At 41.9% G+C, this 23110-nt stretch overlaps 1 protein-coding gene across 1 annotated transcript in view; it reads right to left on the bottom strand.

The window, feature by feature from the left end:
- CALN1 (calneuron 1) overlaps window positions 1–23110 on the bottom strand; it is a 414134-nt gene that overhangs the window by 370529 nt on the left and 20495 nt on the right. The window lies entirely within an intron of this gene.

Genomic DNA, 23110 nt, shown 5'->3' with positions numbered 1-23110 from the left:
CAGTCACACCTGACCTGCTGGAAAGGTGGGGAGCATCCCAAGGTGTCTCAGAATGAAGCAGCTTCCAGGACTGCCACAGGAAATGAAAGCATCCCCTTAGACCAGACTAACAAACCCTCCGGGATCCTCGGCCCAGAGCGCTACCCCCGGGGGTGTGAAGTTCCCACCAGTGCAAGGGGGCCAGAGACTAAGGTGAAAGGGAGGGACGAGAGATATAGTTAGGAAGTTGGGTCTCTCACAGCATGGAGGTTCCTCAAACAACTAAAAACAGAGTTGCCAAATGATCCAGCAATCCCACTCCTGGGCATATATGCAAACAAAACTTTAATTCAAGAAGATCCACGCACCCGTATGTTTACAGTGGCACTATTCACAACAGCTGAGACATGGAGACAACCTAAACAGCCACCAACAGATGAACGGGTAAAGATGTGAGAGATACACACACACACACACACACACACACACACACAGACAATGGAGTACTACTCAGCCATTAAAAAGAATGGAATAATGCCATTTGCAACAACATGGATGGACATAGTGATTATCAAAGTAAGTGAAGACAGAGAAAGACAAACATCAAACGATATCACATACGTGGATCTAAAATACGACACAGATGAACTTTACAAAACAGACTCACAGACACAAGAACAGACTCGTGGTTGCCAAGGGGTAGGGGAAGCAGGGAAGAATTTTCCTGGGAGTTTGGGGTGGTAGATGCAAGCTACTACATTTAGAATACATAAAAAGTCCTACTGTGTAACACAGGGAATTATGTTCAATATCCTGTAATAAACCATAATGGATAAGAATATGAAAAAGAGAGAGAGAAAGTTGGGTTTGCCCATAGTGGAAAGAGCAGATTCTGTCATAGTGAGTCGTGGGGCATATCTGGTTCTGCTTCCCCATCTGCAAAGGGGGCTAAGAGGATAGCAAAGCCTCTGGGTGGAATTGGGGAACAGGCAGGAGGCAGCAGGAGTCAATTCTAGGGTGCAGGTAGAGGACACCCTTTTAACAGAGCTCCAGGAAGGTGAACTGGGGCACAGGAAGGGGTGATCTCCCCACCACTGGGGGCATGCAAGCAGAGGTTGAGGCCTCCCTTGCCAGGGGCTCTGTGGGAGAGAAACGGCCCCTGTGCTGTCTCCCACACACCAATCATTCTCCCTGTGAGTCCCTTGTAGAGTCCCTCTGGGCATTAAAATTTGCATCTGTGTGTTAAGCCAGAGTGGTCCTAGCAGCCCCTTAAGGCACTGCTGAGCAACAAGGTGTAAATTACAGAAAGAGACAGCCGACAGAAGGCCAGTCTCTGGGGATGACTGTTCAGGGCTTCCGGGCTCCCAAACCTTGTGTCCCTCAAGTCACACTCATGACAATCAACTGTCCCTGGTGATGGATGCTGTGGGGGGAGGGTGCTGTCTTCTTTTCCCTGTGACACTACAGGCCTGAGTGACAGGCCAGCAGGATGCCCCTTCCTCTCTCTCCCTCCTGACTAGAGCCCACTCCAGCATACTCCTGGATGGTCTGAGAGCTACTGACTTAGAGATCAACCCATGAGACTCCCAAGAGCTCCAGGGCTTGACCAAGAGCAGGAAGCCGGTGAGTGGAAGAATCCATTCTAGAACACAAGCCTCCTAAGCTATTTTTCAACTAAGCAACCTCAGCTCTCCACCAGACATTTCCACCCGGATGTCAAACCCTCATTTCAAACTTAAGATGTGGAAAAATGAATTAATTATCTTCCTAAAAAATAGGCCACAATTCCTGATTTCTCTATTTCTATCAAAGGTACTTTTCTCTCATCATAACAACTGGGATGATTCTCACAAATGTTCTGGGCCCTGAAAAGTAAAACAGACACATGGCTGAGGCTGGAGCCAGCCACCAGCCTCCAGTGCACCCTTAACTCTTTCCACGGCTAACATCCCTCCATCCACGGGCCGATCGCAAGTGACAGGAGGGAATCACAGAGTATGCAAGCCTTCGACAACTGTAAGGGGCACATCTTCAGCTAATTATAAGTCAGACTTTCCCCCTTCCAGCCAAATCTATCCTTATACATAAACGGGCAAGAATCTTTCTTTGGGTGACCTCCCTGGTGGTCCAGTGGCTAAGACACCGAGCTCCCAATGCGGGGGATCTGGGTTCCATCCCTGGTCAGGGAGCTAGATCCCACATGCCACAACAAAAGATCCTGGTGCCACAGTGAAGACCCAGTGCAACCAAATAAATAAAATCAAATTTAAAATAACAAAAAAAATTTTTTTTAAGAATCTTTCTTTGGAAGACAACTTCAATTACCAACACCTCTTTTCTCAAAGTTACATTCCAGACCAAACAGGTTTAAAGATGAGAATCAGACGCACAAGGTAGGACCACTCTCCCTTTCCTATGGCTAGCCCTGATTTGGGGCACCATGTGCCACTGTGGTCATTTCAGCCTAGACCGAGTCCCATGGTCCTGGGAGTGATACATCCATACTGGCTAACACTTCCTGTGTGGTTTCAGCGTCCCTCTCAGCACTGGCCCCAGGACCCAGTTAATCTGTTGTTTTAACCATCATTGAAATCCTTCATAAACATGGGAAAGCACCCACACTGATCTCTAATTTTGCCACCTGGAAGGAGGCCCCACTGAGGTCAGTAAGGCACAGAAAGCATCTCTTCCCACGCCACCGCTCATGACTCCAGTGTCTCAGCATTTTGTAAACCTCTTCCCATGATCACCTTTTACTTGGTTGTCCGAAGCTCTGGCCCCACCACACACATTTTTACAGCTGCCATAACAAGGTTATACTCAAACACATGTGTCCAAGCCACATTCAGCTGCAGAAGAAATGCTGAGTATTCTGCAGAGAAAACTGGTCGCAACTGAGTCCCACTCGATAGACCAGCATAATTTGCTTCTGGAAAAAGCAGTCTACAAAATTAGGTCCATATTCAGTTCATCCACCCGAAACACTCAAAGTCTAGTGGGAAAGGAAACACGTGCAATTGAGCCATCCGTAGAGATAAATAAAGTCATGTTCAAGAAAGGGAAGAACATTATCCCAAGTAAGCTAAAAACAGCCGCTGCAATTAAAGACTAAATTTCACCCCAAGCCACCTGGGGAAATCCAGGCTTTTAAGGTTCTCTGTTTGGCTATGGAAGGGAAACATATCAGTTCATCAGCAAAGACAGACATGGTCCTGAACTAAATCTTCGAGATGGATCCTTATATATATATTTTTTAATGGTTATTTTACTCACTGAGAACTATTAAGTGACTGTTTATCATGTGAACATTTTTTTCTGTATTTTCTGTGAATTCATATGGTTTCCTAGCTAGGAAACATGACTATCTGGTCAAAAGCAGTGTTAGATTTAAATACTAGCTCTGCACTGATTAGCCATGTAGGTAAATAAATTAACCTCTGTAAGCCTCAGCCTTCTCCTCTGTAAAAGTGGGGGTTTGACACATACCGCATAGGATTGTGTAAACCATGAAATAAGATAAGATACACAAAGCACTTGACTTAGCGTCAGAAATGTTCTCAATAAATATCATCAGTAATTATTTGCTAAGGATTACGTGAAGTGGGATGTGGGGCAGAAGAAGGTCACGATATGTCAGGTGGAAGATAAAACACGCTAGCTTTTGAAGGAGGATCAGGAAGAACCTGGCCAAGGGTGAGTTTCAGAGAGAAGCTGGCTGGCATTGCAAGCCATGGATGTGCCAAGCAATTCAGTGTGTATACAACAGAGCACCAGGGGGCCCGAGCGCTGAGCGGTTTCAGCAAGCAGCTGACTGTATCAGGCTCTGCTCCTGCCTAGTCGCTCAGTCGTGTCCTCATCGACTGCAGCCCACCAGGCTCCTCTGTCCACGTGGTTCCCCAGGCGAGAATACTGGAGTGGGTTGCCATTCTCTTCTCCAGAGTATCTTCCTGACCCAGAGAGTGAACCCAGGTCTCCCACATTGCAGGCAGATTTTTTTACCATCTGAGCCTCCAGGGAAGCCTGACTGTATCAGGAGGAGGGGGCTATTTGAATGAAAAGCACCAGCAATGAAAAAGAGTCTATTTCCTGGGTACCACCACGCTCCATGGTCATATCAAAGATGACTTGTCAGGAGGCTAAAAACAAAAGAAGTTGCTGTTTTCAGGATTGAGGAACTGGTATCCTTCTTGGCAAAGTAACAAACCAAAGAGGCTCACTCCCCTTGCCTTGAGACGATGCTCTTCAGCGACAGTTAATTTTCTGTCACCGTGACTGGATCACGGCGTGCCCAGGTATTTGGTTAAACGTTATTCTGGGTATGTCTGTGAGAGTGTTCTGGGGTGAGATTAACATTTAAATTGGCAGTCTGAGTAAAGAAGACTGCCCTCCCCAAGGTAGTTGGGCCTGATCCAATCTGTTAGAGGTCTGAATAGAAGCTTGTTCTTTCTGTCTGAACTGTTTGAGCTAAGATACTGGTCTTCTCCTGCCTTTGGACTTGGGCTTAGGCTGGAGCTTACACCAACAGCTCTCCTGGCTCTCTGGCTCACCAGAGTAATTCCTTATAATAAACTTCTTTCTATGTGTATATATATGTGTGTGTGTATATATATATACATATATATATTCTATTGGTTATATTTCTCTGAAAAAAACGTAGAGTAATATAACTTCCTTTTTTTTTTTCCTCTGCAGTACCAAAGACCCAGGCACATTGCTGTAGGCTGATATTATTATTCTGGGTAAAGAGCATTCCAGGACATAATTCTGTAGGGCCTCTGAAGCAGCACTACTCAAAGTGTAGTGTGTGGACCACTGCCAACTGAATATTATTTGCTGCTTGTCTGCAATGAGATAAGGACAAGAATTGAATGAAAGCATTGAAATTTTTATACCAATTTGGAGCATTGTCCAAATACCTAAGCATGTGAACATGTCCAAATACCCGTGGACTTGATTTTTTTTTATATCTCTGTTTTTACTTTATTTTTGCACTAATTCATGCTTTCTGCATTTTATGGAAACCAGTCTGCCAAGGATGGAGACGTTAAACAAAAAATGGAAAAAAAAAAGACAAAACACTAGTCCCTCGTCCCTCCCCACAAATAGTTTAGTTTGAGAAGTAATTCTCTCTAAACTACTTTGTTTCATCCATTACTGGTAATGGGCTACAGAGAGAGAAGAAGAAAGACATCTAGAGTGCATCTAGAGAAATGCACTTGAACTTCTTTCCAAAATTTTCTCAAAGTGCAACTTAAAGTAGCTTAGAGAGAAGTGCTTCTCAAACTGACCATGCTGGACCTGCTGTTTTAAAGGAGTCTGGATCCAGTTCCTTCGGTCCTTAGCACCCCTGAGAAGCAACAATCCCCGTCCTATGGCTAGGCAGGGATCATCCCTCCCAGTCTGCAACATGCCTAGGAACAGAAGGGTCTGAGGCATGGGCCCTGCACGTGAAGATGTGAAATTTGCTGTAGGCTTTTCCCATATTGCTTCTGATTAAGGAAGAACTGCAGAAGACCCCAGATACCCTAGAAATGCATGTCTCCTCCTCAGAGCCCAAGAGTTAAGTTACAGGGACAAGAAGATCCCTTCTTACTCCAGCAAAGATGCACTAGATGGATGCCAGCAGAGAGTCTGGCTAAGTACTTACAAAACAATTGTGTTCTCTTATAAAGATCCTGCAGGGGCAGGCCAATTGGCAAGGAGAGTTTGGACAGAGCTCAAATCAGATAGGAATGAGTAAGCAGAAAACACCAACGTGAAGGGCTAAATAAAAGTTCTGCATCATTAGAGGAGGAAGCACTTTCAAGAAGATGTACAGCCAAAAGCAGATTGTCAACAACAGTATGATATAAGAAAGAAGACAATAAGTTTCTGGTTACATCCTTAAAAATAAGTAAGAAAGCAGGGTGCCTGTGAAATAAGAATAAAAACGCAAATTCATGAGGAAATCTCAGAGTACAGTGAGGAGATATCAAGTCAAAAAGAGAAGACAGCTTGCTAAGAGGCAAGCTCATTTGGAAAAGGTGCAGGTCTTTGCAAAGCAAAGGAGTAATCCAAAAATAGTAGCAGAAAATCTACATTAATGGCAACAAAGAATATATCAAATAAACAGAATATGTAGCAAATAATATAATGAGCCATGGCCCCACCACCCAGACTGAATATGAGCTAATATTTATCCTCATTTGCTTTAGATTTCTTTTTAGAAATATCTTATATTGAAGCCCTGCCCACCTATTGTATTTCTCCACTTCTATTGTTGCTGCAACAACCCTATTCAGGAGGCAGAACGTATCTTTCTGGTTCATGGTTTTAAATTTTCCTACATTTGGGTGTAATTATAGAGAATATATTATTGCTCTGGGCTTTCCCAGTGGCTCAGATGGTAAAGAATCTGCCTGCAATGCAGGAGACCCAGGTTCGATCCCTGGAAAGATCCTTTGGAGAAGGAAATGACAACCCACTCTAGTACTCTTGCCTGGAGAATTCCACAGACAGAGGAGCCTGGGCAGGCTACAGGCCATGGGGCTGTACAGTGTTGAACATGACTGAGCAACACACACACACACACACACACACACACACACACACAGTATTGCTGTGTGTATCTTTCAATTTACATAAATAATATCACAGTATACATATGCTCTTGCAATGTGCACATTTCAATCTATCTTAGAGCTTAGGGACTTAGTCGAATCCATATAAGTATACCTAACTTACTTTTAACTGTGCCATAGCTTTCCATATTGCAATTTATTTATCTACTATCCAAATGAAAGAAAAGCATTCTGCAGTGAACATCCTCACATGTGTCTCTTTGCATATACTTGGGGAACTTTCTCCAGCCTGCATACCTAGATCAAATATTACAGCATTTTTCTAAGGTGCTCTCCAAAGTGGTCGGCTTAGTTGTCTATCGCTATATAACAACTTACCCTTGAACTTAGTGGCTTAAAACAGCAAATATCTATTATCTCACAGGTTCCATGGGTCAGGAATCAGGAATTGCTTCTCTGGGTGGTTCTGGCTCAGATGGTCTTATGAGGTTGCAGTTAAGACACTGACCAGGGTTACCACCATCAGAAGGTATGCCTGGAGCTGTGGGATCCACTCCCAAGACGGCACTCACGTGGCTGTTAACAACATCCTCGGGAGACTCTCCAGAGGGCTGCTTGGGTGTTCTTTTGACAGGACAGCTGGCTTCCCCCAGCAGGTGTTCCAAGATACAGGAGGAGGGTGCTTTTATGAACTGGTCTCAGAAATCACACAGTCACTTTCAACACATTCTATTCATTAGAAGCAAGATGCTAAGCGAAGCCCACACTCAATGGGGAAGGAAATCAGGCTCTATCTTTTGAAAGATGGAGTATCAGAGAATTTGTAGACATCTTTTAAAAACATCATCACAGTTGTGACAATTTACAGACCCACCATTAACCTATCAGCATGTCTATTTCCCCCAGAGCCTTGCTGACACTGAGTATAAGCAGACGGTTTCATTTTTCTTAACTAGATTTCCTTGACTGCTATTTCAGGCATCTTTTTATACGGTTTTTAGCCATTTCATTTCTTTATTTCATTGTAAGTCTATACGTCATCTGAGAATTGAAGTTTATAGTTCTCTTATCATGCCTTTAAGCATAGCCATGTTTAATAACTGGCTCATAAAATTCCTGAACATTTAACAAGATCCACACCCCTGGCACCAGTGCCACCAGTTGGGGCTTTCATGGGTTGGTATGAGCTGACTCCAGCACACCACTGGATGAAGGTCTTTTTCCTGACCATTTCTGGCTGTTTCTACAGGCAAGAAAAGTCATGCAAACATGATGCTTTCTTGCAACAGTGTTCCGCTGTCCACTGTCTAGTTTCCTGGCTGTGAAGGAGTGGTCAAGGGGTTAGCAGAAGAGCAATGGTTTCTGAATCCTCAGATGAACTTCAAGTTCATCCTCCAGCTTTTGAGGGGTCGAGAGGAAGTTTTAGGAACAAGAAGCATATGCCAGTGGGGTCTCAGTGGCAGTAAGCCCCTTAGAGTGTTGATCTGAATTATTCTGGGAGTTTTTCTGGAGACTCATCCAAAATCCAGTCCTTGAGCCCTTCAACAATTTTGTAAGCATCAAATTCCCTGTATTAAATCCCTTCCTTCTTAAAATACCCAGTCCTTGAACTATACTGGTCCTTGAACTAAACCTTAACTGATATTGCATCTTCCAAGTTTCTTTAAAAAAATTTTTTTTTAATTTTCATTTTTTAAAATCTGTGTATCTATGTTATAAGCAATTTCTTCAAAATTATTTTTACATTCACATGCTTTTATTCAGTTGTAACTTAACTCACAGTTTAACCTGTCTGCTCGGTTTTCATGTAAATTATGATGTTTTCCATTTCTAGAAGTGTAATGTTTCTTTTATAAATCCATCTTTATCACTGAGCATAAATCTTTCATTATAATCTTTATTCTCTGTCCTTTTCATATTTTCTTTTGGAATGTCATTCTGTTCCCTCAGTTTCTTAAGGCACTAATCTTCTTTTTGGTGCTTCTCTGTCACTAGCAGTGAACAGTTTCCCGGTGTGATTTCACTTTGTGGGCAGGAGCATCTTCAGTAGGTGTCGTTTTCTCCCTCTGGAGCTGCACATGCGCAGCGATCCACACCCATGGCACCAGTCCCCCAGGCTTCACCAGTCGAGGACCAGTTTGTCCGTTCATCCTTAGCTTGGAAGGCCTGCACCACATGGGCTGTTTAGATGTCGACTACGCATCCCCCACCCCCACCCCCACCCCAAGCACAGGTTTGGAGTTCTGATTTGTCGTGTGTGCCTCTTCCTTTGGCAGCCATAGTTCCTAGTAGACAAGCTTCCTGGCCACTTTGCTGAGCGGTGGGCTGACTGACTCTAATCCCCACTTACAAGAGGGGCAGCCATCAGTAGAAGCAGGGTCTCAGTTCCTGTTTCCTGCCTGCTATGGATTTAAGCCCACGCCTTTCCTCCCTGCATGGACACCAACACTCCCAATTGCCAGGGTCTTTTGGGGTGTTTTTACTCTGCAGCAGCACCCTCCCCTACACTTTCATCTCTAGGCTCTGAATCTCCTCTTCCTTTCTTTCACACTAGGTTATTTTAGTGTGAAAATAACAGGAAGAGTGTAGTCAGGAAAACAGAGCCCTGGTCAGCTAATTCATTAAAAGGATTTAAAACAGTGAGCCACCTACTAAGCGGGCAGAAGGGCTGCAAAGCCCCCCAGAGCCTGGTTAGCAGAGATCAGCAATAGCAGAAAGTTATTCCCACCCCTAGTCTGGAGGCACAAACGGAAAGGACGGTATTACCCAGACCTCAAAGTTGGGGTGCTCAGAGGAACTAGAACTGGTAGAGGATGCCCAATAAGATCTGAGACAGTGCAAGGGAAAGCTCTGCTCTGCAAAGATCAAGGACAGGAACCGTTAAGAGACAGAGGCACCATGGAGACATTTGTCAAAGGCAAATCCATCTTCACCTTCTCACCTCCTGCTGGCACCTGCCTCTGGTCAGGGAATCTGGAAATGTACTTTGCTTGAATGGACCTTACTATACAGAGTGAATTAGAAGGAAAGAGAAGGATAAATTTGTAAGCAAGTAGGCACACAACTAGTTGAGCTACAGAGTTAACTTTTTTGTTATATTTTTATCCTGCATCTCTGTATTTATGGCAAGAAAATAATCCACGTGAGCTTAATGACCACACTGACAGAACCAGAAATCCTTATAACATTTTTGAATTTCAAAGATAAGGAAAATTCTTCTGAGCATCCAGGTTAGAAAAAACAGGTTAGCCACAAAGGATCAAGACGAAATTCAGCTCGCTTCACAATAGCAAGCAGCCACCAACAGAGAAACTATCCCCAGCTGCCTTTAAGGGTCGCTTAAAATAAAATGAGTAGAGAAATTTACCAAATAAATTATGGGAAAAGATTTAAAGGCAAAGGTCAAAGAAAAGAAAGTTCTAACTGCAAAACAATTCAAAATAAAAAGCACTGAAAATATAGTGAAAGTCGGTGTACGTTTCAAAAGAGTAAAATCCAAAATAATCATATATTAGTCACAAACCTCTGTATCACGTATCATATCATTATAAAGTAAAAAGAATTTAAATACATTTTTGATATATTAAATTGGTGAATATTTTAAAGATACTCTCTAAGCCTTGGCAAATCACCAAGACAAAAAAAATAAAAACAAAGAGGATATGAATGAGGTAGACATTTTTCTATGGAGGCTTTGTGTGTGTGTGTGTGTTGTGTGTGTGTGTGTGTGTGTGTTCCTATTGCCCACCCAGAGGTCACTTTTCAGATATCTGCAAAACGTACAAAAATTTATCAAATATAAGACCACAAAGCAAGCTTCAATAAAGATCTTCAAAAGCAGGTCTGACACAATTGAATATAAATAGAAACAATAACAAGTCAATATTTTAAATGCTAAAACGGACATTTTCCCTAGCTTTATTGAGCTGTAACTGACATACAGCATTGTGTAAGTCTAAGCCATACAAAGTGTTGATACCCTTATATGTTGCAAAATGATGACCATCTCAGCTTTCCCTAACACCTCCAAGATGTCACATAATTACCCATTTCTTGTGGTGAGAACATTTAAGATCTACTCTCTCAGCAGCTCTCAAGTATATAACACAGTGTTATTAACTATAATCACTATGCTGGACCTTTGACCTCTAGAATTTATCCATTAAAATTGAAAATTTTAACATACTCCTATATCAAAGCTTAAATTAAAATTTAAATTATACACTATATTTAAAATTTAAAAAGGGAAATAATTCTTATTAATAAGCATAGTAGGCATAACAAAGTAGCATTCAGATAAACTTTGAGGTCTTTTTAGTATTCTTAACAGAAAAATGCAAACACTAAATAAGTCTTCAACACAAACTTTTTAGAAAAAGAACAACAAAACAAATTAAGAAAACAGAATAAAGATATAATGAAAGAGATAAATTAGAAAAGATAAATTAAAAGAGCTGGTTCTCTGAAACAAAAGCAATTAACCAGACAAATCTCTGACAAGTTTATTAAAACAAATAGAGAAAGCACGAATAGAGCACAGTCTGAAATATGAGAATTCTACGTGCAACTCTAGACTAATAAATTTAAAACACTGCTTAAATGAACACTTTTTCTCTCAAAACACAGAAATTGGATTTTTATGGAAAGCTGGGATTTAACATTATTCATGCTCGTTGAAAATTTTGACATAGCATTTTGTTATATAGTAACCTGAAGATATGGTTTTAGGTTGTGTGTATGTCCATACTTAACTTCTGCCATCACCAAAAATACACCTCAGAAAAATTTACAGATCCAAATGGAAGAAAAATGTCATTGTTGGTACTTACTAAGTCATAATATTTGCTCTCCAATCCATCCCACAAACATGCCAAGACTTTTGCTGATATTTGGCTAGTAAAGTTTCATCTCCCTTCATGTCAACAGATGATTTTGCAAACTGATTTTGAAAGCAGTTGCATTTTCTTATTTTTAACCAAAAATACTTGATCTCTTCACTTAGAAGATTCTTAAGAAATTAACAAAATTCTGTCTCCACTTTTTTTTACTTCACAGATTTGAGCTTATAGATAGCACACTCACAATACTTTTCTAATCATAATATCACGTAATGGTTGAAACATTTCCAGAAACATCCATTCTCAGAACTGTTCTTTCGGTAGCATGAATTTCTTTAAAAAGCATTATTTCCTCAGTCTTTGTTAAAATCTCATCTTTAAGTCTGTGCAGCAGACAACACCCTGCCATCTCAGGAGGCATCGCAAATGCAGACCCTTTGCCTGTTGATGACAGGAAGTGCGTGACTCCGAGTTTTGTTTGACAGCTCTTGGAAGCAATTTGCCCTGATAAAAGCTGCACACTTTATCGTGGTAAGAAAGCCATCTAGAATCATTTTCCATCTCATTTCAAAGATCAGGCCAGGTTTCATTACTCACAAAAGTGAATACAGATCAACATTTTAGACAGTATTTTAGAAGTTTTTTACTTGTTTTGGTCAACTTTTGCCCAGTCTGATGGCTTATCACTTTAACCCATAAAGTGGTTAATGAAAGTCTCCCTGGGAAGCACAGGAAATGCCAGCTCAGCCACTGCCTTGTGGTCCACTTGGGCCTGCATGATCAGGATGATCCAAAAGCTGGGGCTCACTGGGAGATATCTTTTTTATTTTCTGGATTATTAGCCTAGTTAAAATTGATTAATATAACCTCTAAATCTCCCTAGTCAGGCATTTGTGTCACAAGTAACTGGTAACAAGTGCACAGGGAAGGTCCTACGGCAATGCCCCCCTTTATGGGACATCCCACCTGCCTGAACACATCACGCCTGTCACACCAGACTGGCACACATACGGCCAACTGAGGGTATAAGCGCCATTCTTTACAGTCGATATTAGCAAAGCTTAATTCCCTTCTTTGTCTTTTTTTCTCCCTACACCCCAAAAGAACACTTCATACACCTCACTTTGAAAATCACTGCAGACACATTGCCATTAAAATGAGAAAAAAGACAAGATGCCCATTACTTCTGCTATTAAGTAACACTTCCCTAGAAATTTTATTTAATGCAGTCAGACATAAACAAAACCACCAGACTATTTAAAAGGAATAGACCAAGAAAAAATCAAATAATCAAAAACTTAGAGTGAAATACATGTAAATGTTTACTCATCTTTTATAGTTAAAGGACATTCATTCACAGTTTAAATATGGCTCAAGAAATTACAAGGGAAAAGACAGCTCTTGGAAGCAATTTGCCCTGATAAAAGCTGCACACTTTATCGTGGTAAGAAAGCCATCTAGAATCATTTTCCATCTCATTTCAAAGATCAGGCCAGGTTTCATTACTCACAAAAGTGAATACAGATCAACATTACCAATACAAAAACATAAACTTCTAATCATTATAAACACCAAAAATAAAATGAGGTAAATGGGGAGTACAAAAAGAACAGAAGCAAACAATTCACTAAACTGGAAAGACAATAACTAAATAAAACATATAAGAGGTTTCCCTGGTGGTCTGTGGTTAAGACTCTGCACTCTCAATTCAGGGTGCCCTGGTTAGATCTCTGGGAGGGGAACTCCCATACTGTAGCATCCCATATGCTACAACTAAGAGTTCACATGCCACAGCTAAAATATCTTGCATGTCGCAATAGATCAAAGATCCCAACTGCAACTAAGATCAAAGATCCCAACTGCTGCAACTAAGACCTGGAGCAGCCAAAATAAATAAATAAAAATAAACATAAAAAAATGAAAACAATAGTTGAACTCCTAAGTAATCAAGAAGTGTAATTTGTATGCTGTTATCTGCTTTTTCAAGATGGGGTGGAGAAGGAAATGGCAACCCACTCCAGTGTTCTTGCCTGGAGAATCCCAGGGACAGGGGAGCCTGGTGGGCTGCCGTCTATGGGGTCGCACAGAGTCGAACACTACTGAAGCGACGCAGCAGCAGCAGCAGCAGCAGGGGTTACTTTTAACATGCTAGTTACACTGTAATGGGACTAGTACTTTGCAGCAGTTAAAACAACAGCTTGGAGAAAACAATTTGGTCATTAGGTATCCATTTAAAAAATGGTTCTCACCCTTTAACCCCAAAATTCTATTGTTTGAAATCTATCCAGAGATAAGGACAAAGACTTGTACACCAAAAAAAAAAAAAAAGCATTGTGTTGTATTTAAATCAGAAAAACAAAGATAATAAATGAAAAGAAAGGAAGAAAGAAGAAAACAAAACAGAAATCTAAAAACCTAGAAATCAATAAGCAAAATACATTTATATCAGAGTATGCTGTGTATCAATGCTGTTTCCTAAATGTTTAATGATGTAGAAATCTTCATAACATGTTCTCAACTCTACAAAGTATTTCAAGTAGGAAAATGGAACATATTTTTCTCTCCTAAAATCCCATTAAAATTATGGTATAAAGGGACAAAATGGAATAAAATCATAAAAGCTTTGAACATGGAGAGGAGGGAGAACGTAATTCCAAAACATCAGCAACTCTCTGGAAAGTAGAATTACTTGGCTCATTTGACGGACAAGATTGAGCAGAGCAATTATATATATATGTGAAGTTGCTCAGTCATGTCCTACTCTTTGCAACCCCATGGACTGTAGCCTGCCAGGCTCCTCTGTCCATGGAATTTTCCAGGCAAGAATAATGGAGTGGGTAGCCTTTCCCTTCTCCAAGGGAGCTTCCCTGGAAATTAAAAGATGCTTGCTCCTTGGAAGAAAAGCTATGACCAACCTAGACAGAATATTAAAAAGCAGAGACATTACTTTGCCAACAAAGGTCCGCCTAGTCAAGTCTATGGTTTTTCCAGTAGTCATGTATGGATGTGAGAGTTGGGCTATAAAGAAAGCTGACCACCGAAAAATTGATGCTTTTGAACTGTGGTGTTGGAGAAGACTCTTGAGAGTCCCTTGGACTGCAAGGAGATCCAACCAGTCCATCCTAAAGGAAATCAGTCCTGAATATTCATTGGAAGGACTGATGCTGAAGCTGAAACTCCAATACTTTGGCTACCTGATATGAAGAACTGACTTTTAGAGAAGACCTTGATGCTGGGAAAGATTGAAGGTGGGAGGAGAAAGGGATGACAGAGGATGAGACGGTTGGATGGCATCACCAACTCAATGGACACGAGTTTGAGCAAGCTTCAAGGTGGTGATGGACAGTGAAGCCTGGCGTGCTGCAATCCATGGGTTCACAAAGAGTCAGATACGACTGCGTGACTGAACTGAATTGAACTGAGGGGACCTTCCTGACCCAGTGCCGAACCCTGGTCTCCCACACTGCAGGCAGACTCGTTACCATCTGAGCCGCCAGGGGAGCCAAATGAGCAGAGCAAGGAAGGGCTGAAAGTGTGACAAGGGAAGACCGTTCCCAGCGGAGAGGGGAGTGGTGGGGCGCTACAGAGCACCCCCAAGTTCACTGGTCCAAAGAACTAAATGGAGATGGGGTGGACCCGGGGGGTACCAATTAAAGCCCTTTACTTGGAGCACCAAGCTGAGTCTCCCGTCCAGAGAACAAGGTTTTTCAAAAGGAGAGATGTGCCTGAGGGCTGGTGGGGTGCCCTGGGGTGAGACTCTCTTCCTCTGGCATTTGCATGGGGGCATCCTGTTCATCCCCTCCTGGTACTGAATCTTAAGATGGCTCTTGTTTATCAACATGGCCCATGCTCTGAAGGTTTGCTGCCATCTCTCATTTAAGGGAAAGAAGGTTTTCAGAGGAAACCTGACTCTTGTTGGCATATTTCATTCAGACAAGTCAGGAATGCCAAGGGCCAAACAAGAATTGTCAGACACTTCAGGAAAATCAGCATTACCAAAAGAGGTGACCCTGGAAATAACAAGGAATGCTTCTAGAAAGAGTAGGCAATTATTAATAGAAAGAATGTTCACACAATACTTCAGGTAGATCTGAAAGGCTGCCACGAAAAATTTGCAGGCTGAGATTAGGAAGTCAGGGAAGTGAAAATTGTGGTTGGAGAAAAAAACAGAAGAACTAGAGGAACAAGTCATGGAAAACACAGACAATAGAGCAAAATAGGAGTAGAAATTTTAATCAATAAACAGTAAAGATTAACAAAGAAGGGCCACGCCCACCTAAGAAGCATCTCAGAAAGAGAGAACACAGAGGAAAGGAAGTAACAGAAGAAAAAACTTCAGGAGCCAATGATATGAACCTTCAGGCTGAAAAGGCCTGCCATAGAGCCAAAACTCCATCAATCATCCAAAACGGCATAATGTTTCAGAACACAAGCATAAAGAAAGAAAGCACTGTCAAGCTACTAACAGAGACGAGACAACTTGCTAATGAATGACAATCATACAGGCGTCAGGTGCGTATCAGCATCATCAGATACTAGGTGACAGTGAAACAAGTCCTTTAGCCTCACAGTAAAAATTTACACCCAATCAACATCCAATCAAGAGAGAGGCTTAGAAGGCTTTACATGCATGGACACTTGCAAACAGGATTACCCAATAAATTATTTCAGCAAAATACAAAGAAATCCAAGAGATCAGAATGTGGGATGAATATCAAGGGTGAAATCTAAGGATGAGGTGTGACCCTGGAGGATCACCATGGGGGCAAATCGGATTAAGAGTCTGGAGGGCAGGAAGGAAAGGGACTCACAGCAGCCTACAGTGGCTGAAGCTGAATCACCTGTCCAAGAAGAAGGAGAGGCCAAATATCCATAACAAATGTCAAATATAAAGAGATACATGTACCCCAATGCTCATTGCAGCATTTTTTACAATAGCCAAGACATGGAAGCAACCCAAGCATCAACAGGTGAACGGATAAAGATGTGTTACACAATGCGATACTGCTCCACCATAAAAAAGAATGAAATTCTACCATTTACAACAGTGGAGATGGGCCTAAAGACTATTAAGCTTAGTGAAATAAGTCAGACAGAGAAAGATAAATACTATATATTATCACTTATATGAGGAACCTAAAAAATAAACAAACCAATGTATAGAATTAAAAAAAAAAAAACAGACTTACAGATACAGAGAACAAATGAGTGCTTACCAGTGGAAAGAAGGAAGGGAGAGAGACAAAAACAGGGATAGGGAATTAAGAGGTATAAACTGCTACATACAAAATACAGAAGCAAAGGAGACTTCCCTGCCAGTCCAATGGTTAAGCCTCCGTGCTCCCAATGCAGGGAGCATGGGTTCAATTCCTGGTGCAGGGACTAAGATCCCACATGCATCATGGTACGGCCAAAAGTTTTTTTAAAAAATTAAAACAAAGAAACCAAAAAACAGATAAGCACAAAGGATATATTGTACAACACAAGGAAATACAGTCATTGTTTTGTAATAATTTTAAATGGAGTATAATGTACAAAAATATTCAATCACCATGTTGTGCACCTGTCTGAAACTAACATTGTAAATCAATTACACTTCAAACAGAAATACTATTTATGTTATCAGTCCAAAACAAAACTTCTAAAACACTTCTAAAAAATGTCAAATATAAACAGAGTGGACTTCCCCTCCCTCCTTCACTCTTGCTTCCAAGTTATGATTTGTTTGGATCTTTTTTATACATTTCCCCTACAAATGGCACAGGGTTAACAATGCAGTATTTGTTTCTGCAGGAGAAAATATTTACATAATCAGAGTATTAGAAACACTATTTTATTTTTGAATCTGAAATCGATAGACAAATCATGGAAGTTTCAATTCTAGACAAAGAACAGCGTGTAAATGCTTGACCCTCTGATGGTCCAGTGATTGTTATTGCTTAGTCGCTAAGTTGTGTCTGACTCTTTGCAACCCCATGGACTGCAGCACACCAGCCCTCCCTGTCCTTCATCATCTCTCAGAGTTTTCCCAAGTTCATGTCCATTGTGATAAAAGTGATTTAAAAAAAGGAAAAAGGATTGTGACGTGTGAAGTACCTCGTCTTTCATGATGGGAGGTCAGACGGTACTGTTTAAAGTGAACAAAGCAATAAAGATTTAAGTAGGTGAGCTGAAGCAATAAAGTTATTTAAAGATTTAAAAATAAAAATCACTGTTGAGACTTCCTGGGGGTCCAGAGGCTAAGACTCCCTGCTCCCAATGCAAGGGGCCCAGGTTCCATCCCTGGTCAAGGAACTAGATCCCACAAGCCACAACTAAGAATTCAAATGTCATAACTAATTTTTAAAAAGATCCCATGTGCCTCAACTAAGACCTGGCATGGCCAAATAAATAGTAAATATTTTAAAAATACACTAAAAATTGGTAAAAATAAAATAAAAATAAAAATCAGTGTAAGGTGAAAGGGAAGTGAGTGAAAGTGTCTCAGTTGTGTCTGACTTTTGCGACCCCATGTACTATATAGTCCGTGGAATCCTCCAGGCCAGAATACTGGAGTGGGTAGCCTTTCCCTTCTTCAGGAGATCTTCCCAACCCAGGGAATGAACCCAGGTCTCCTGCATTGCAGGCAGATTTTTTACCAGCTGAGCCACAAGGGAAGCCCAAGAATACTGGAGTGGGTAGCCTACCTTTTCTCCAGGGGATCTTCCCAATCCAGGAATCAAACCAAGGTCTCCTGCATTGCAGGCAGATTCTTTACCAACTGAGCTATCACAGAAGCCCCAGATAAAAGGGAGGGGTTCTGTAAAGCAACAGGGATCTATCGTTCACAAGACAGGATGGAGATATTCCATTTAGAGTGGAGAAGCAAAAACACAGAAGCACTTATCTGGAGCGATTTCATCCACCACAGGCACTCACAATGAAAATAATTAAAAATAGTCACCTCTGACATGTAAATAAAGTTTAGCTGGTTAAGAACTCTTACATTTCATGTATACCCATTTCTATTGTTTTTTTATTATTTTATTCTTGTATTACTTTTATAAGGTCAGGCCATAAAGTTATATGAAAAATGTAATTGTAAGCATATAAATATAATTACCTAGTCACGCATATATAGATACATTAATACATACATAGTCATTGGAAAAGTTATTAGAAGGAAATCAACTAAAATGTAAATACCAGTCACTGATGAGTGATGGATTTACAGTTATTGTACTCTTATTTATTTAAACTTTTCACACTTAGTCCACGCATGCATGCTAGTTGCTTCAGTTGTGTCCAGCTCTTTGCAATCCTATGGACCATAGCCCACCAGGCTCCTCTGTCCATGGGATTCTCCAGGCAAGAATACGCGAGTGGGTTGCCATGACCTCCCCCATAGGATCTTCCAGATCCAGGGATTGACTCCGAGGCACTTACATCTCCTGAGTTGGCAGGCAGGTTCTTTACCACTAGCACCACTTGGCAAGCCCTCCACACTTAGTACCATGGGTCTATTTCAGTTTTAGAGCTAGAGCTAGAAAGAAGCTAACAGGATTTTACAAACTAAAGAGCCTGCCTGGAACTCCCTCCACGTGGGAGGAGGGTACCAAAGAATCTGAAGGCAAGATCAAGGCTGCTTAGAGGTCAGGACTCAATTGACCCACAGCCATCAAGTATGAGCACATGATGTGGCTACAGCACAGGCCCTCCAAGAGAAAGCACTGACTGGAGGACGTTAAGGGCTAGTGTCAACAACAGGCTGTGTCAACAAGAACGGATGCGCATCTCCTAAACCAATCTTGATTTTGAGTGGCACTGTCTCTCTGAGAATTTCCAAGGATCGAGAGCCTACGGGTAATTAGATGAGTGCACCTGCTGGAAGAAGCTGTACGCCAGCATCACAGGGATGCTGAAGCGATCCTGCCAACAGAGATGCTTCTGGCAGATGATTTTGAGTTGTTCTTTCTGAATGTAATTACACAAAAAGTTCAACTGCTTTTTAAGGCTCCTCCTGAAGGCTATTATAATCTTTTTTAATTAATAAGTTGAATATGAAAGGACTTGATTTTAACATATTTTTATGTCTCTTCCCCTGCAATCCTCATATATATATATATATCTGTCCTGCTACCTCTTCTAGACATTTCTGGCTGCTGGGGCATCTGTATCTTCACAGACACCTTTCTGCAAAGATGCGGGCTCCTGTAGGCTGAGTTGGGACCCCTCCACCTGAGACAGTGTGAAGCAAGAAACTGTTGGATCTGTGGGAAGTATAGCTGCTCATGGTCCCCAATGTTGATTGTAAAGAGGTCTCCAGAATGGCCCTTCCAGTTCTTTACTAGCTGCCAAAGCAAAATATCTTAGACTGGGTGGCTTAAACAACAGAAATTTGTTTTCTCACAGTTACAGAAGCTAGAAGTTCAAGGTCAAGGCAGCTGCTGTCTCACTGTGTCCACACATGGTGGAAGGAGAGAAAGAGCAAGCAAACTGTGGGGGCTCTTCTTATAAGGGCACTAATCCCATCACTAATCTCATGACCTCATCTAAACATAATGATCTTCCAAAGTCCCCACCTCCAATGACCACCCCACTAGGGAATAGGGCTTCAACATACGAATTTGGAAGGGACACAATTCCTTCCATAGCACTAACCAAGTTGAGAGTAAATATATTTGAAGATGGACAAGACTAAGTAGGGGTTTCCCAGGGCTTCCCAGGTGGATTGGGGGTAAAGAATCTGCCTGCCAATGCAGGAGGCACAAGAGCCTCGGGTTCAATCGAGGGGTCGGCAAGATCCCTTGGAGGAGGGCCCGGCAACCCCTCCAGTATTCTCACCTGGGAAACCCCATGGTTAGAGGAGCCTGGCAGGCTACAGTCTGTGGGACTGCGAGAGCGCTGGACATGACTTAGCAACTAAACAACAAGACCAAGCAAACGTCTAAAGATCTGCTGCTTTCCATTATTTTTTCAAACTTGAATTAGCCCTAACTTATGCAGAAGAGGCTATAAGAGACAGACAAGGGTACAGGACCCCAGGAGATTGAACGTCATTTGGGCCAATTGACATGAAAAGCATGTAAATTAGATTCGTTCAATCCATCATTTGAATGGAAAGTGGTTTGAAATTTAACTATTATTTTGGAGTTGAGAGCATAAGAATATTTGGAAATAAGGCAACAGCACTGAGGACAAGAACTTCATTTTTTTCTAAGATTTCTTTTCATTCTGCTATAAAACTGACGATATGCCCAGGGATGGCATTTGGGGTAGGGGGCTCAAGCAGATCTAGCTGCAAAGAAGGTCAGTTCATTCAGCTGTTGGGGCAGTATGGACTTAGATCACCTAGAATGCTATGATCCAGGACAGTGTTACAGAGGAAGGCACAGTCCATGTCCTCAAGATTAAGGACTATATGAACCATGCAACCGCTTGAGAATTGTCAACTTAAAAAATATTCACAACCTAAAAGTTGAGAGTTATGTTTTATTTGGTGGAAATGTTTAGGACTTCAAGCCTGGGAGACAGCAACTCAAGTAACCCTAAGAGAACTGCTCAGAGTAGACGAGGGGAGAAGCCAGGTAATACAGAAGTTTTGCAACAAAGGACAGGTAGTCTGAACATCAAAAGATTATTGCTAATTAAAGAAAACCAGACATCCCAAGTAAAGGAATTCAGTGCTTTTCTATATATGGGAAGATGCAAGAGTCTGGGCTCACTGAAATTATTCCTTTGATATGCGTCTCAGCTATCTGGGGCCAGTATTCTGTGCTTTTCACATCCTGAGCTTCCGTGAGGCTCACCAAAAGGAGTGGCTGCAGTCTGATGGCTGCTAGAAGGCAGGTATTCTTTTCCTTCTGTGTTCTCTCAAGACTCACCAGCTCACATTGGAGGGCGGTAATTGCTGATGACTGTGACATCCTTGTTTACTGATATGGCAGGAAATATTATATTTTTCAGAACCATTCACTTAGAAAGAACAAGGCTCAGAAGCAAGCATCCTGACTGAGCCTGTGGTCCAGGTGGTATCTGGAAGCTGACACTGGGCATAGGCCTCTCACCTGCAGGCTCAACACTGAAGCCCTGCAGGCAGCCATGCCCAAGATAGCTTGTGACCCCAGGAATGTCACAAACAGGACAAAAAGGTCACCCTGGCAGCAGAGCAGAGGACAGCAGGCAGGAAGGCAGTCACCTCAGGAATATCTGCTGGCAAGAGGAGAGTACTAGCTGATGGGAAAAGTCACACGCAGAGACCAAAAATGAACATAACCCTAGATGCTGAGTTCACCGGGAGGACACCCCACAAGGTCTCTCCATCACAATCAAACCTTCACAAACATTCTGCGGTGGAGAGGAGTCTTTGTGAATGTTTGATCTTTAATATAATCTACTAAAAGAAGTGAGAAGCTAATCTATGCTCAAGAGACAAGAAAAACCAGACAGCATCAGCAACAACAAAAATCCATAAAGGAGGGAGTTCCCAAGCAGCTCAGTGACTGGGACTCTACACTTCCACTACGGGGGGGTATCGGGTTCAATCCTTGGTTGGGGAACTAAGATCCCTCATGCCACACAGCCAAAAAAAGAAAAAGAAAATTTCCTCAACTGAATAAAAATGAAAACACAACATATCAACTTGTTAAAAAGTTATATTTAAAAATATCCAGAAAGTACAACCAGACACTAAGCTCTTCAAACACAGTGTTGCCCCAGCATTGAGCCCAGCATCAGCCATCGAAGGAGTACTCAAAATGTATGTTGGATGAGTGCATAAATGAATGAATGACGTGGAGAAGTTATCCTCCAGAGAACCAACATGACAGAGAGGAAACAAAATGATTCTCCTGGAGTTACGATCCTTTCACTGTAAACCTAGGATGAAACACATCCCTGGGGCCATTAGAGGCAGAAAAGAAAAACTCAGGAATGAGAATTCTCATGTAACCATAAGGATGCTAGAAGTTTCTCTGGGGACCATGCCCATCTGGCCTGAACATACCAAAGGAAAATTTCTGAGAATAGGTCAGGCATAAACAGAGTGACTATTTTTAGAGTGCTTACTGTGTGATAGGCAATTCTAATTAAGCACTGTTAAGTCATGTTTCAGTTACACTTTGCTAGGCAGGATTAATATTATCCCCATTTTACAGATGAGGAAAATGAAGTCATAAAATTTACAACTGTTCCAAAAAGTGCAGAGTGCATCAATGGTAGAGCAGGAACTCAAACCCAAGTGGCCTGGCTCCAGAGGTCACACCTTAAGACAACCTCCCCAGCTGCCTCCTAAGACAGGGACCTAGAGACAGGATCCTGTGAGAGAATGTTCAGAACTCATCCTGGGACAGACAAGGAACAACAATGAAGGCATTCGTTTATTCTAGAAATGTGTATTTGCCTTTGTGATGCCATGATATGAGAGAGGACCTCTGTTCTGTGAGATGTACCTATTAGTCTGTCTACAAAGAAATACGCTGGAGGACTTACTCCCTCATGGTCCAATGGTTAAGAATCTGCCTGCCAATGCAGAGGACACAGGTTTGACCTCTGGTCTGGGAAGACTCCACCCGCTGTGGGGCGACTAAGCCCACGCTCTAGAGCCCAGGCTCTACAGCAAGAGAAGCCCCCTCATTAAGAAGTCCATGCACTGCAACTAGAGAGTAGCCCCTGCTCGCCGCAACTGGAGAAAGACTGTGCACAGCAGTGAAGACCCAGCACAGTCAAAAATAAATAAATACAATAATTTTTTAA

Source organism: Capra hircus, chromosome 25, assembly GCF_001704415.2.
Source record: "Capra hircus breed San Clemente chromosome 25, ASM170441v1, whole genome shotgun sequence".
Lineage (NCBI taxonomy): Eukaryota > Metazoa > Chordata > Mammalia > Artiodactyla > Bovidae > Capra > Capra hircus.
Note: the sequence above shows the minus strand (reverse complement) of the source record. Positions and strands in the feature narration are given on the sequence as shown.